We start from the raw sequence: 15,672 nt of genomic DNA on the forward strand, positions 1-15,672 counted from the left end.
CTCTCCCCGCCATCTCTTGTGCGCCCCTAAAATCCCTGGGTCCTCAGGAGGCTGAGAGACTGACCATCCATGATCTTAGATCCACTAAAGGTGCTTGCCTTGTTAGTGCGGAAACTATTATCTCCCCAGTTCACAGAAAAGGCTGGAAGAAGACAAGAGGAGGTCTGCTAAAGTTGCAATGGGCAGTATCAGTACATTTTAAGATATCTGTTTTACCTGCAATGGGCTTGTGGCGGGACCAAGGGAATCGAGTACTCAGGACGTCTGGGTAAAGCCGGTTTTATTGAAGTGAACAAGCGCTTGCGCTGCTGCGACGGGTTCCGATAGTAGGGCAGTGGAGGTTCGGAGCCTCGACGAAGGGGTGAGCTCTTCTCTTTTCGAAAGTCACTTCCTGGTCTGCCTCCCTCCTGTGGGCTTCTGGATGCTGTAGTCCCGTCCGTCTTGACCGTCGGTCTCCGGGTCCCAGGTGCCGGAAAAAGGAAGAGAGTACAGTGTCAGGACAATGCTCTGCGGAGCCGAGGTCGCTCCGGGATAGGGTGTGAGGGGGAAACACTCGTGAAACACAGCAAACAACGTAGTGGCGGCGTGAAGCAGGGGAAGGGGCACAGTGAGTGGAAAACGGATGCGAGTGTACTATGGAGGTTTTAAACCTCTTCTACCTGCACAGCCCACGATACGGTCCCGTACCTGGGTTAGCCACACTTCCCTTGAAGTGTGGCTGGGCGAAGCGCCGTGCCGTTGGCCTCCTGGCTCTGCTACAGCTGGGCTCGCCTCCTCTTCCGTTCTCTCGTCTTCTTCGCACTCGACGCCGGTTCTGCTTCCTTGGCTCTCTTCGTCTCCAACCTCCTTCCTCGTCTCCTCGCCACCTCCGGGTGATGAACACGCCTCCACTTCCGTCGGCCCGGCTTTTAGATCCGGGGCCCCGGCTGGCCAAGGGGCGTGGTTTGCAAAGTCCTCCGTCCAGTTAAAGTAACAGCAACCCTCCTCGTCGGGCGAGCTGGAAGAGTCCCAAGGCTCGGTCCCGTTCCAGACCACTGGTTGCTGCATGGACGAAAAAGAGGGGAGCATGGCTTGAGGGGGAGAGGTGAGTCGCCCCTGGTTTATCGGCCCCGCCCCCAGGTCACAGGGCAGTATCAGTTTCTCATAGCCGGTCTCTTTACTTGCAGTTGGCAGTAGAAGCTCATTAAAGGAGGTCGTGCTATAACTGCAATGGGCAGTACAAGTACTTTGTCAGTCTTCTGTAACTGTAATAGGCGTCATCTGTGCATTTTTGGAGGTCTGCTATACCACCAGTGGCAAGTACCAGCACTTTTTAGCAGATCTGCTATACCACCAGTGACCAGTACCAACACTTCATAGCAGATCTGCTATACCACCAGTGAACAGTACCAGCACTTCATAGCAGATCTGCTATACCACCGGTGGCCAGTACCAGCACTTCATAGCAGACCTGCTATACCTACAATGGGCAGTATCAAGACTTCTTACTTGCAGTTGGCCGTACCAGCACTTCTTAGGAAGTCTGGTATCCCTGCAATGGGCCATACCAGCGTGTCTTATGAGCTCCTCTTAGGAGGTCTGCTATACTTACAATATACCATACCAGTGCTTCCTAGGAAGTCTGCTATACTTGCAATGGTCCATACCAGCACTTCTTAGGAGGTCTGCTACATACAAGAACCTCTTAGGAGGTCTGCTATACTTACAATAGCGTAGCTACTCGCCGAGAAAGCGCTTCAACACCCCATCAGGGGTAACAAGCGCTATATATATATGTATGCATACCTCTGTCCCTTTTCTATCCCCCTGCTACCCTTCACAATCCAAATAAGAAACTAAGATATCATCCACTACTCAAATTACTTTCATATTTTACTATACTAATTCAACACTAATCCTTTAATGGGTTCCGGAGAAGCGTGCTATTTACCAAGAAAGTGCATCAGCACACCAACAGGGGTAATAAGTGCTATATAAATGCAAACCTTCTTCCCTTCTTTATCCCTCTGCTATCCTTCTCAATCCAAATAACTGATTAATATCCACCACTCAAATTACTTTCATATTTCACTATTCTAATCCACCACTAATCCTTATGGGTTCCAGGGTAGCGTGCTACTTGCCAAAAAAAGTGCTTCAACACCCCATCAGGGGTAACGAGCTATATAAATCAAAAAATATTTTTCCCTCTTCTATTCTTCTGAATCCAAATAACTGACTAACCTATCCACCACTCAAATTACTTTCATATTTCACTATACTAATTCAACACTAATCCTTCTTGGGTTCCAGAGAAGCGTGCTACTCGCCACTTGCCTTAGTTGTGAAGAACTCTCTTTCGTGCATGGTCACGCATACTTACACCATCGAAGGGGCTGACTCATTGGCTTTTACCATCTCCCTATCGCCGCAACAAGCACTGAAGGGCCTGATTGTCTACAGATCTCCGGGCCCAGTGGGTTCCTTTCTTGATGATCTCCAACAGGTCATGTCGGTCCTTGTCCTGAGATCGGAGCATTGTTTACTTGCGGGAGATTTTAATTTCCACATGGACGACCACAATGACCAAAATGCCATCAAATTGTTAGATCTCGCATCCACCCTGGGTCTTTCCCCTTATCTTTCTGGGCCGACCCACGATAAAGGCCATACACTAGATCAGGTTTTTTCCACCATACCTATCATGAATGTAACACTTCTGCCAATCGTTTGGTCTGACCATTTCCTTGCCCATTTTGAAATACCTTCTACCTTGGCTTCCCCGGCTAACGCCACGAGACAGCAGGGCAGCAGTTATAGGGCACTTCATCGGGTGTCCCCAGATATGCTCACTCATGCTCTGGATGATCACCCTGTGGCTTGTACTGGGGACTTGGAGAAAGATCTGGAGAGCCTGCAATCCTGGCTTCTGGCCAGATTAAATGAGCTCGCTCCCTTACAGTCACCCAGGTCCGCTGCTCGACGGGTTTCTGCCCCCTGGTTCACGGAGGAATTAGCCCATGCCCGTAGGCAATGTAAAGTGCTGGAGCGGGCCTGGAGAGTCCAGTATGAGCCCGAGGCCAAACAACGGTATAAAACCATGATGAAGTCATACCATGAACTAGTCCTTCAGAGCAAGAAACGGTATCTTGCCAAAAGGATTGATGATGCTGCCAATTCCTGCAAGGAGATCTTCTCAATCGTGCGCGAATTTACTAGCCCCCGGTCCATCTCCACCCAGGGTGCTCCAGCGGAGACCTGGGCTAACACTATTGCCAATTTCTTTACCACCAAAATTAGGCAAATCCAGGTCTCCTTTTCATCGAAAGCCCCAGATGATGTGTCTATGATGTCGATCGAGACAGTCTCTCTATCTCCCTCAGGCCCAGCTCTGCTTGATTTTCCTCCCCTCTCGGTTGCTACATCTTTAGCCTTGATGAGGAACCTCAAGTCGGGCTCACCACTAGATCCATGCCCGGCAAAATTTCTGGCAAAAATGGCAGATGCCATTAACCCCATAGCCAATCCCATTCTTAATTTATCCCTGAGCGAAGGCTTTCTGCCCCAGACCTGGAAGCAAGCCATGGTCATCCCTCTGATTAAGAAGCCCAATCTTGACCCAGAGGCACCCTCCAACTATAGGCCAATCTCGCTCCTTCCAGCACTAACTAAGATCTTGGAGAAACACGTGCACAGCGTGCTTTCCAACTTCCTGGAGTCCAATGATTTACTTCATGAATCCCAATCGGGCTTTCGCTCCAACTTAAGTACCGAGACGGCGCTCCTGGAAGTCTCGGAGATCGTAAAAGAGGTGCTGGACATGGGAGGCAGGGTGATGTTAGTTATGCTAGACCTGTCGGCGGCATTTGACACCGTCCCCCATGAGGATCTTCTCACCAGGCTCCGTGACATCGGGCTAGGGGGGACGGTGTTCAACTGGTTTTCTTCCTTTCTGGCCAACCGCCGCCAGACGGTCTGGGTCCCACCCGGATCCGCCGAGATGCCGCCATTGGGAGTCGGAGTGCCTCAGGGCTCTATTCTGAGCCCCACTCTATTTAACATCCTTATGACCCCTCTGGCGACACTGGCGGAGTCCTTTGGGGCCCGGATCGTCTCTTATGCTGACGACACTCAGCTCCTTTTCACCTGTCGCAAGAGCGAAGAGTTCGATGGAGATAGGATCCGTGAGTGCCTTGGGGCTGTTTTTAGCTGGTTTTCACATAACAGCCTTAAGTGCAACTCGGACAAATCCGAAATACTATTCTTCGGATGCCCATCAGAACCAGATTGGCAAGGATGGTGGCCTGCCGACATGTTCCCTCCCACACAGTCCTCTAAGTGGGCCAAGAACCTGGGAGTTAAAATTGACAACGAGCTTTCGCTCAAATCCCAGGTTTCCACTCTTACGGGAACATGCTTTGGGATTCTCAGAATGCTGCGCAAGTTCTTTCCCCTTCTTTCGGAGCAACATCGGAGGATCACTGTTCAGGCCCTCATAGGGTCCAGATTGGACTATGCCAACGTCCTATATCTGGGCTTGCCTGAATATCTCCTCCAACGTCTGCAGGTCACCCAGAACGCTGCTGCGCGTGCCATTTTTGGCCTTTATCGCCGTACTAGCGCCTCTAATCTCCTTGTATCCCTCCATTGGCTTCCGGTGCGGAAGAGGATACTGTTTAAGGCCATGACCCTTGCCCACAAGGCCTTGCATGGCAATGGCGCCAAGTATCTCCAGAAGAGGCTGGACTTCTATCGACCTGCACGTTCCCTCAGGTCAGAAGCCTTGGCTTTGGCGCGGGTACCACGCATTAAAAAGGCTCGGCTAGGTGGCCGGTCTTTTAGCTTCCTTGCTCCTCAGCTATGGAACTCGTTACCGTTGTCCCTGCGAAACACCTCAAATCTGCTTGTCTTCAGGAAAGACTTGAAAACCTGGTTGTTTGCTGGATAATTCTTCCCCTTCCTTGGGCCCTGTTCTGTTACTGTTATGTTTCTTGCTCTTTCCCATGGTTTGGAGCTCAAAGCGCCGGGACACTCCTTTGGAGTAGCCGTTGCGCTATAAAAGTCCCATTTTAACATAACATTTTAACATAACATAACAAAAAGCGCTTCAACACCCCATCAGGGGTAACAAGCGCAATATAAATGCAAACCTTTTTCCCTCTTCTATCGCTCTGCTATCCTTCTAAATCCAAATAACTGACTAACCTATCCACCACTCAAATTACTTTCATATATCACTATACTAATTCAACACTAATCCTTCTTGGGTTCCGGAGTAGTGTGCTATGTTGTAAGTAGATTAGGTAGGCAGCGGACACGTCTTCAGGTTATTAAGATAGATTTATTAAGTTAGTACAAGATAAGACCGCAGAGCAGTAAACCTCACAGCTGACCAGACCATCAACTGCCAAGGCTGGAATCTTCACATCACAGATAGAACACTCTTAGGTAGTATGGGAGACTGGTAAGATAAGAACACTAAGAAAGGACTACAGACACCAAGTAGTCATATTGAAGTAAGCATAAATATACAACACATGTTCTCCCTTTACAGATAAAACACGAATGAAAGACTCAAACACATAGTAAGAGTTAAGCATGGAGAAACACGAAAAAGAAAACATATAACACGTAGGAGGTCAGCGACCTCATGAACTTCCAGAACACGAAGGAAGAGAATCAGGATCAAGATGAGAATGATGATGAAGATCATGATGACCACCTTCTCCCCTTCGATTGACAAAACATGAAGAGCCAGTCTACTCTCTACAATCCGTCATTGTGGCCATCAAAAACGGAAATAGAGAGTTCACTTTCTCCAATCAGTATTTGTCCGTCGCGGCTTCTCGCTAATTTTGAAGATAGAACAGTTCCGGAAGAATGTTCCCAAAGATAAATTTGGAGCCAGTTTTCTTACACTCCAAAATCAAATTCTGGACCAGGTGTCTAGGTTCTGGGTCTTTTCCTCGGGTTGAGAGCCTCTGGTTGTAATTCGGGCCACTAAGTTCCCTTAAAAATTGTATTTCCTTTGTGGACAAACTGTCTCAGTACTGTGGGCTATACAGCCCAGTTCAAATCGCGGAACATTTATCCCGGTCCAAAGAACCACCTCGTCACAACTTTGTTGTGGTACTCGAGCTCTTGTCCTTCACGAACCCTGGTCGTGAACTCTGCCGGTCCTGGGATTCTCTTTGTCCACTCCCGGTACTGATTGCGGGACTGTTGTCTTCCTCCGGTCCTGGGACTTTTTTTATTTACTCCCGGTACTGATATTGGGACATCCTTTGTCCTCCTCTAGTTCTGCCGGTCCTGAAACTTGTATTGTCCTCTCCCTGTTCCTGGTTCTGTCATTCCTGGGACATGGGACCTCTCCGGGTCCAGGTTCAAGACTCACTCTCTCAGTCCTTAGTTTTCTCTGAATTGGGGTTTTAAACGCAATAGATTTCTCCAGGAGAATTTTGAAATAGTAATTGCCACTTTCCAATTTTCCAATTTGCATTTCATCTCTTGAAATCTACAGTCTTTCAATACTTTTGAACAGTGGCATATCTTCTTCTGACATTAAGTCCGATTAAGCAGAGCAGTAAACCTCACAGCTGACCAGACCATCAACTGCCAAGGCTGGAATCTTAACATCACAGATAGAACACTCTCAGGTAGTATGGGAGACTGGTAAGATAAGAACACTAAGAAAGGACTACAGACACCAAGTAGTCATATTGAAGTAAGCATAAATATACAACATGCTACCCGCCGAAAAAGTGCTTTGACACCTCGTCAGGGGTAGTAAGCACTATAGAAATGCAATTACAATACAATACTATACAATACTTTCCCACAGTACCATACCTAATATTCGCCAATTTCTTTATATTTTGGACCAGTGGGAATACCTCCCTAAGGATTCTCTAGTTTCAGCTGTAGATATTCGGAGAGCATTTGATTCACTCTTAAGGGAGTTCTTATATGCCACTCTACTGGGTATGGGTTTTGGGTTGCCTTTCGTGAGGTGGACTACTCACCTGATGGCTAGGGTCCGGACTGGATCAGTGATATCAGAGACCTTGAGTGTGGAGCGGGGCACCCAGCAGGGTTGCCCTTTGCCCTCTTATTGTGAATACAAACTTTAGGTTTCAACAATTTATGTTTTGCATCTTAACAAGAAAAAAGGATAAAAAATGATTTATATGTAGTAATCCATCCATGAATGTTAAAAGCATATGGGCCAAATGATACTACATTGCAACATCCTTGATTGTATTGTTTTGAATGTATGGCTTTTTTTTAGTAGGAGTGGGTTTGAGTGATTTTAAGTGGGAGGATATATTTTTGTTTTTTGTTTTTTTCTTTTTTGTATTGGTTCTGAACTTGTAGTGTGCTCACATAATATTTATATATATATATATATATGTGAGAATTGTTTATTGTACATTTCCAAAATAATTCATATTGAGAAAATAAATATTAAATAGAACTGGTCTGACTTATAGTTCTTAATATTGTAGGAATGTTTCCTTTTCTCGAATAGCCTGGAGAAGCCAGTGTTTTGTCTTTACGTTGAGTGCCCCTTGGGACTTGTCGCAAAGGGGAGGCGGAGGTTTTGGCCTTTCTTGGGGGTGTGGGGCAGTGGATGCTGCTCAGGCCTGGGTCAGCAGACTAAACGCCACAGTGTATACTCCTGTCTCCGGCGCTATGGGGACTCCATGGTGTTTCTGCAGGAAACGCATGTGTGGGGGGGGGCTGGGTGGATATTTGAGGTAACGGTGGAGAGGACAGTCCTATGCAACCTCGTATTCTGGTTATGCAAGAGGGACATTGATTTAGGTGGCACCTGGAGAGCGGGTTGGCGCGGGGGGAGGGGTGAGTGTGGATGCTGAGGGGCGATGGTTGGATCTGTATGGCACCTTGGATGCCAGGGAATTTTTTTTATAAATTGTATGCTCCAAATGTGGACGATGCTGAGGTTTTCGGAACGGTGGCGGGCACTGTGGTGCCCTACGTGGTAGCGGAGCAGCTGTTGGCAGGCAATCTTAACTGTGTGCTTGATGAGATGTTGGATCACTCTCCACGATGAACTAAGCCAGGCATGACAGGGGCATTGCAGGAACTTATGAGTGGTCTGGGGTCACATGATGTTTGAAGGGAGAAGATCACCCAGGGATATTGGCCTATTCCTGTTCTACCCCTGCCATGGGGACACATAGCAGACAAGACTACTGTCTAGTGTCAGGAGGTATGGTCCCTAATGTGTCTGAGATCACATATATAGTGCGGTACTTGTCCGATCATTCTCCACTGCTGGTAGCTTACAATGCGGGTAGTCAGGCCCCAGGGTCCCTCTGTGGAGGATGAAGTTGAAGGCACTAGCAGACCCGGTTTTCACATACAGGGCCTCAGAGGTGCTGGACTATTAATTTAATGAAAACTGGAACAGCACCGGATAAAGAGCCACCAAGTGGAACACCATGGAGGTGGTGCTATGGGGGAGTGTATGAAGATGACGTCTGGGGTTCATCAACAGCTCTTGCGGACCATAGAGGTGCAGGAGAAATGTTTGAGCAGCTTGGAGGATGCCATAGTTGGGAACCCGGAAAGAGTGCAAGAATGGGAGGCATGTAGGGGTAGCTGCTGGAGGCTTGGGACCAACTGGACAAATTTGTCTGGGTTGCCCATAGGCAGAGGGTCCATGCAGAGGTGATTACAGCGGGCAGAATGCTAACCACTCTCCCCAAAACTGAGGCTCCGAGGGTTCCTTTACTGGGATAAGAGATGCTTGCGGAATGGAGGTGTACACCCAGCAAGCCATCACTGAAGTGTTTGTGGAACACTTGTGGGGGGTGGTATATGCAGCCCTGGCGTTGGGCCTTGCAGGGGATGTGGTGGAGAATCTGTCTGCTCTTCTGATGGGCTCACTCACATACCGAAGTATGTGACATGCTTCATCATAGGGCCTGCTACAAACGCCCTGGTGTAGCCACATCCAGGGCAGAGCATTAGGGAGGGGAAAAAAATAATAAATTCCACGTTACAAGACGTACAACATAATCAGTAAATACGTACAACGAACAACAAGCATAAGTGATATGACGTGCAGAAGAACACCTCGTGGATCTGATTAGAGTGCGACAAAAAATATAGTGCAGTAAGGATAAATGTTAAAACTGATTAGGGGTGCCAATAGAAAGAAATACTTTATTAAACCCAAATGGTACCCTTATCAGGATTAAACGTTAGAGAGGATGAGGAAATGTCTTATTGAGAAAATGAAGTTCCTCAAGACTTCCCTCCTACCACTGCTCGAGTCAACATGTTTTGACCGTTTTCCTTATGCCCCGTAAGGTCACTTCGGTCTTCCTCAGGACTGGAATTGGGTAGTCTGTTGAGGGACGTCCTCCTGGTCCCATCTTCATTTTCCTTATTCCTTATTATTTTTTTCCAGTGAATGTTCTCCCCTGTCTGTGGGGACACCTTCTCCACTGAACAATTAAAAGACCCAGAAGAGTATGGATCCATGAGACCTACTCCATTCGGGAAAACCCATCGGCCATATTACGGCATGGGAAACTAGTGGATTTGACTGCGACAGTCCTGAGGAAGACCGAAGTGACCTTACGGGGCATAAGGAAAACGGTCGAAACATGTTGACTCGAGCAGTGGTAGGAGGGAAGTCTTGAGGAACTTCATTTTCTCAATAAGACATTTCCCCATCCTCTCTAACTTTTAATCCTGATAAGGGTACCATTTGGGTTTAATAAAGTATTTCTTTCTATTGGCACCCCTTATCAGTTTTAACATTTATCCTTACTGCACTATATTTTTTGTCGCACTCTAATCAGATCCACGAGGTGTTCTTCTGCACGTCATATCACTTATGCTTGTTGTTCGTTGTACGTATTTACTGATTATGTTGTACGTCTTGTAACGTGGAATTTATTATTTTTTTCCCCTCCCTAATGCTCCGCCCTGGATGTGGCTACACCAGGGCGTTTGTAGCAGGCCCTATGATGAAGCATGTCACATACTTCGGTATGTGAGTGAGGGCAGTTTTTCCAAATTTGGGAATTTCCCTTCGTTGTGTTTATGTACTCTATATACCCCTTGTGTGTGATTACAGTACTGTAGGGGGTCTGGGGTATTGGAGTTTAAATTTTTGTCCCTCTCCCCTTTTGTGTATGTATCAGTTCAAGGGCGGCAGCTTAGCCGCAGGGGTTTATATTCGGGATAAGACTTGAGCACACGTCATTTGATCCGGCCCCCTGGATCTCCACTGGATCCAGCTTCCCTCCACCCACACTTCCATCAATTCTTTTGCTTCACCCAGGCTGTAACCATGTGGGGATAAGAAACAGAAACCCATAGTATAACTACACTGACTTTGTAGTATAACTCTGTTTTTTGACTGACTATACAATCACTACCAATATGGCATTGATCCCGGGGTTATCATTTGGCGATGACATTGTTTCCGACATCCTTGCAGGGCCCTCCCTTTTAGGAGATAGTACAGTTACAGCAGTTTTGGCACAAGGAGAGGGTTGGGATACCCTCTTAGAATTAAAGAAAACACAAGTGAAGACCATTCTTCATGGGGCAATCCTAACGGAGTATCTTAGGGTCAATGCAGCCCCAAGGGGCCTTTTGGTTACCAACGAACCACTCATTTTCCTAGAAGATGAGGAATTTCGAAGAGATTGGGCCCTAGTGTCCTGGAAATGTACCAGAGATTGGCTGGTCTTAATTATCCGGACAGCCAAACGTCTAGCAGACGCCCTCTTAATTAAAATCCAGGAGACAGAGGCGGGACTCCAAACTGATATCGTAATGACAACTTTCTATCATAAATTGGAACAAATCGATACCGAACTTGGAGAATACAGAGACCATCTGATCCATGCTAAAATCTCCAAACTTCAAAAAAGATCTGAAGAATTTTTCTAGAGAAAAGGTTTACCCTTATACATCAAACGAATATGCTAAACAGAAGATGACAGAGGGGAACAGAAGCAACCAGCAGGGCCGCCCCCGCCAATATACTACTAGTAGTTCTAGTGAGGAAAGTGGAAATGAATACCAACCTAAGAAAAGAGGACGAGGCCGTGGTAACTGGTGAGGTCCCAGACCACCATTCTTTCATCAACCCTTCCAACCATATCCCAATCAGGCTTACAATTGGCCTATGATGGGATATCAACCCCCAGGCCCGTTCCCAAATCAAGTCTTCGACAATCAAAGTTTTCAAAATCCGGAATACCAGAATCCCCAATTTCAGAACTTTCAGGGTCCTTTTTTAGGGAGAGGCCGGGGCAGGGGACGTGGCAAACAGAAACCATCAACACAGGTGAATTGGTCCGATCAAGATCAAGAAATCACTCAACGGGTAACCAGGAGCATGGCACAGGGAACCACACCGAGTACGAGCCGAAAGCATCTCTAGTGGTGAACCTGTCAGGACATCTTCTTACCCCCATGGAGGAACTACTCTTGAACAAGGGATTGGGTTTTGTACCTACCTACTACCCAGACCTCTTCACACTCCGACAAGACTTGGCTGTCTTTTTTCGAAATCTGAGATTGAAGGTATTCTTTGAAGACCGAAACCCTAATGAAGATACTACCGGCGATACGCACTTTCGCCCGAAATCAACGTTCACACCACAACTGGCGGTACTTCCCCCACAGATTGCGGCCTTTGAAGAGGCAGTAGTCCACGATCTGGAAACTTCCGACCTGAATAAATCTGGGCAGTATTCCAATTTATCTAACGAGGAGAGATAAGTACTGAGAACACTGGGGAATAATAAAGAAATTATCCTATAACCCGCGGATAAAGGGGGTGCTATTGTAGTAATGGACGTAGCAGCCTATCGTCAGGATTGCACCCGCCTTCTCTCAGACCCTAGGACCTATCAAAAACTCAGAAATGACCCTACGGATGAGATCTTAAGGGAGATTATAAGTATGGTGGAAGAGGCAAGGACTAATGATTGGATCACTGAAAAGGAAGCAGAGTTCCTCGTCAACAAACATCCGAGGACCCCTTACTTTTACTGTCTTCCTAAAATCCATAAGACAGTAAGGCCCCCTCCCGGTAGACCCATTGTCTCCGGGATGGGGTCTTTACTTGAACCTCTCTCGCAATTTTGCGATTTCTTTTTGAAGCCAATGGTTCAAGCTTTACCAACATACCTGAGGGACACTCTGGACATTTTGAATGTGTTGAAAGATGTAACATTTGACCCTGACCATAAATTCCTAATAGGGTTAGACATAGAGGTCCTCTACACAAACATTCCTCAACGAGAGACACTGAGGGTCCTTGAGTCCTTACTCTTTGAAAGAGACTGGCCTTTCCAAACTCCACGTGCTTTCATTTTACATCTGGCCGAAATAGCCCTCACCAAAAACTTTTTCGAATTTGAAGGGATGCTCTACCTCCAAACCCATGGTACTTCCATGGGCAGTGTCTTTGCCCCGAGCCTAGCCGGTCTTTATGTTGGGGCATTTGAAGAACTCTCAGTGTTGAATACTGGTGGACCATGGATTAACAATCTGAAGCTGTGGAGACGTTATATAGATGACGTCTTGGTGATATGGAGGGGCGAGAGAACATCTGTAGATCTATTTCTGGCATGGCTCAATGCTCAGAACCCGTTCCTCCATTTTACCTCAACTGTCACTAAGACTGACCTACCTTTTCTTGAAGGCGCGCCAAAGGTAAGCCCGTCTGCGCCCGTCCGTGCCTGGACCGCGCCCAGCGCTAGGACCCCTGGCCCCCACCGGCGGAAGACGACCCGTCGGACCTACGACGCCACCGAACTCATCGCACTCAACACCGGCGTGATCCCTGGATGCTACCGAGCCACTCCGAGGCGCACCCACGGACCCTTCAGCTGCCACTCCTGCAAGTTCTCCTGCATCCGGACCTGCACCGCACCCGCACCCGCACCCACCAAGCCGAGAACCAGCAGCAACCACCTGAAGTGCATCCTGCTCAACACCCGCTCCGTACACAGACACGCCGTCGAGCTTTGAACCTCCTCGACACAACATCACCAGACGTCGCCTTCCTCACGGAAACATGGATGAACGCCTCCTCAGCTCCCAACATCGCCATCGCCATCCCAGACGGCTACAAGATCATCCGGAGGGACCGCGCAAACCAGACCGGAGGAGGCATCGCCATCATCCACAGGAACACCATCCGCATCACGAGCAACTCCGACGACACCCTCACAACCGCCGAACACCTGCACTTCCAGATCCACACCGACCCCAAGACCACCCTCAGAGGCACCCTCATCTACAGACCCCCGGAACCACGCACACAATTCAGCGAAGACATCGCCGACTTCATCAGCCCACACGCTCTCCCCTCCGCTGACTACATCCTCCTCGGGGACCTCAACATCCACCTGGAGAACAACAACAACCGCAACACCACCACCCTGCTGGACAACATCGCCACCCTCGGTCTCAAGCAGCTAGTGACCACCCCCACCCACTACGCCGGACACACACTCGACCCCGTCTTCTCCTCCAGCAAGGACATCTCCTTCAGCCACGCCACCGGACTCCACTGGACAGACCACAGCTGCGTCCACTTCAGCTACAAAAAGAACACGATACACCACCACCAGCAACAGGTAGCACGCAGAAGATGGAACAAGATCACAGCCGACCAGCTCGCCACTTCCCTGAGCCAGGACCCCCGCAATCTCAGCAAACCCCAGCCAGGTCGCCAACAACCTCACGAAGTGGATCAGCAACTGCGCAGACGACCTCGCCCCACTGAGGACCCCGCCCAGCAGACACGGCAGCAAGAAGGCACCCTGGTTCACCGACGAACTCAAGAGCTCGAAGAGGATCTGCCGAGCCCTCGAAAGAGCCTGGCGCAGAGACCCAACACCAGACAACATGACCACCCTCAAGCTCGCCACTCGAAAACACCACCAACTGATCCACACCACCAAGAAAACCGCATTCAAGGAACGACTGGACAACAACGCCCACAACAGTAAGGAACTCTTCAACATCGTCAAAGAGCTCTCCAACCCCAGCGCCGGAAACAACGACATCACCCCATCACAAGACCTCTGCAACTCCCTCGCCTCCTACTTCCACAACAAGATCGCGGACATACACAACAGCTTCAGCACAGAGCCGACGCACCCCACGACGGCACCTGCACCCCGATCAACACCGAGGAAACCCTACGCACGATGAACTCCATCCACTCCGGATCTCCAACCGACCCCTTCCCTCACCACGTCTTCAACAAGGCCGACTCCATCATCGCACCCCACCTGCGGGACATCATCAACACCTCCTTCGACACCGCCACCTTCCCGGAGAGCTGGAAGCATGCCGAACTCAGCGCTCTACTGAAGAAACCATCAGCGGACCCCACCGAACTCAAAAACTACAGCCCCATCTCGCTCCTCCCGTTTCCGGCCAAAGTCATCGAGAAGACCGTCAACAAGCAGCTGGCCGCCTTCCTCGAGACGAATGGATCCCTCGACCACTCGCAGTCCGGCTTCCGGGCCAACCACAGCACCGAGACCGCCCTCATCGCTGCCACTGATGACATCCGAGCCCTGCTCGACAACGGGGAAACAGCGTCCCTCATCCTCCTGGACCTTTCCACGACTTTCGACACTGTCTGCCACCGCACCCTAGAGCAGCGCCTCAGCAACGTCGGAATCCAAGAGAAGGCACTAGATTGGATCATCTCCTTCCTCGCCGGTAGGACCCAGAGAGTCCACCTCCCCCCGTTCAGATCAGAAGCCACCGAAGTCATCTGCGGCGTTCCTCAAGGCTCCTCGCTCAGCCCCACCCTCTTCAACGTCTACATGAGCCCCCTTGCGGCCATCGCACGCCAACACAACCTCAACGTCATCACTTACGCCGATGACACCCAGCTGATCCTCTCCCTCACCAACGACCCCGCCACCGCCAGAGCCAGCCTACAAGAGGGGATGAAAGACGTAGCCAAGTGGATGAAGAACAGCCGCCTGAAACTGAACTCAGACAAGACGGAAGTCCTCATCCTGGGACCTTCGCCCTCCGCCTGGGACGACTCCTGGTGGCCCCCCGCCCTGGGCAGCGCACCCAAACCAACAGACCACGCACGCAACCTGGGCTTCATCCTGGACTCCTCCCTCTCCATGACCAGACAAGTCAACGCCGTCTCGTCGTCATGCTTCAACATCCTGCGCATGCTACGTAAGATCTTCCGGTGGATCCCCACCGAGACCAGGAAGACGGTCACCCAGGCCCTCGTCACCAGCCGACTGGACTACGGCAACTCCCTCTACGCCGGAACCACTGCCAGACTCCAGAAGAGACTCCAGCGAATCCAGAACGCCTCAGCAAGACTCATCTTGGACATCCCCCGACACAGCCACATCTCCGGACACCTGAGAGACCTGCACTGGCTCCCAGTCAACAAGAGAATCACGTTCCGACTCCTCACCCACGCACACAAAGCCCTACACAACCAAGGCCCAAGATACCTCAACAGCCGCCTCAACTTCTACACTCCCACACGCCAGCTTCGATCCTCCAACCACGCCCTCGCCGCCGTCCCCCGCATCCGAAGAGCCACCACAGGAGGAAGATCCTTCTCCTACCTCGCAGCCAAGACGTGGAACTCCCTCCCGACCCACCTCCGCCTGACCCAAGACCACCTCGCCT

Source organism: Lissotriton helveticus, chromosome 6 (assembly GCF_964261635.1).
Source record: "Lissotriton helveticus chromosome 6, aLisHel1.1, whole genome shotgun sequence".
Lineage (NCBI taxonomy): Eukaryota > Metazoa > Chordata > Amphibia > Caudata > Salamandridae > Lissotriton > Lissotriton helveticus.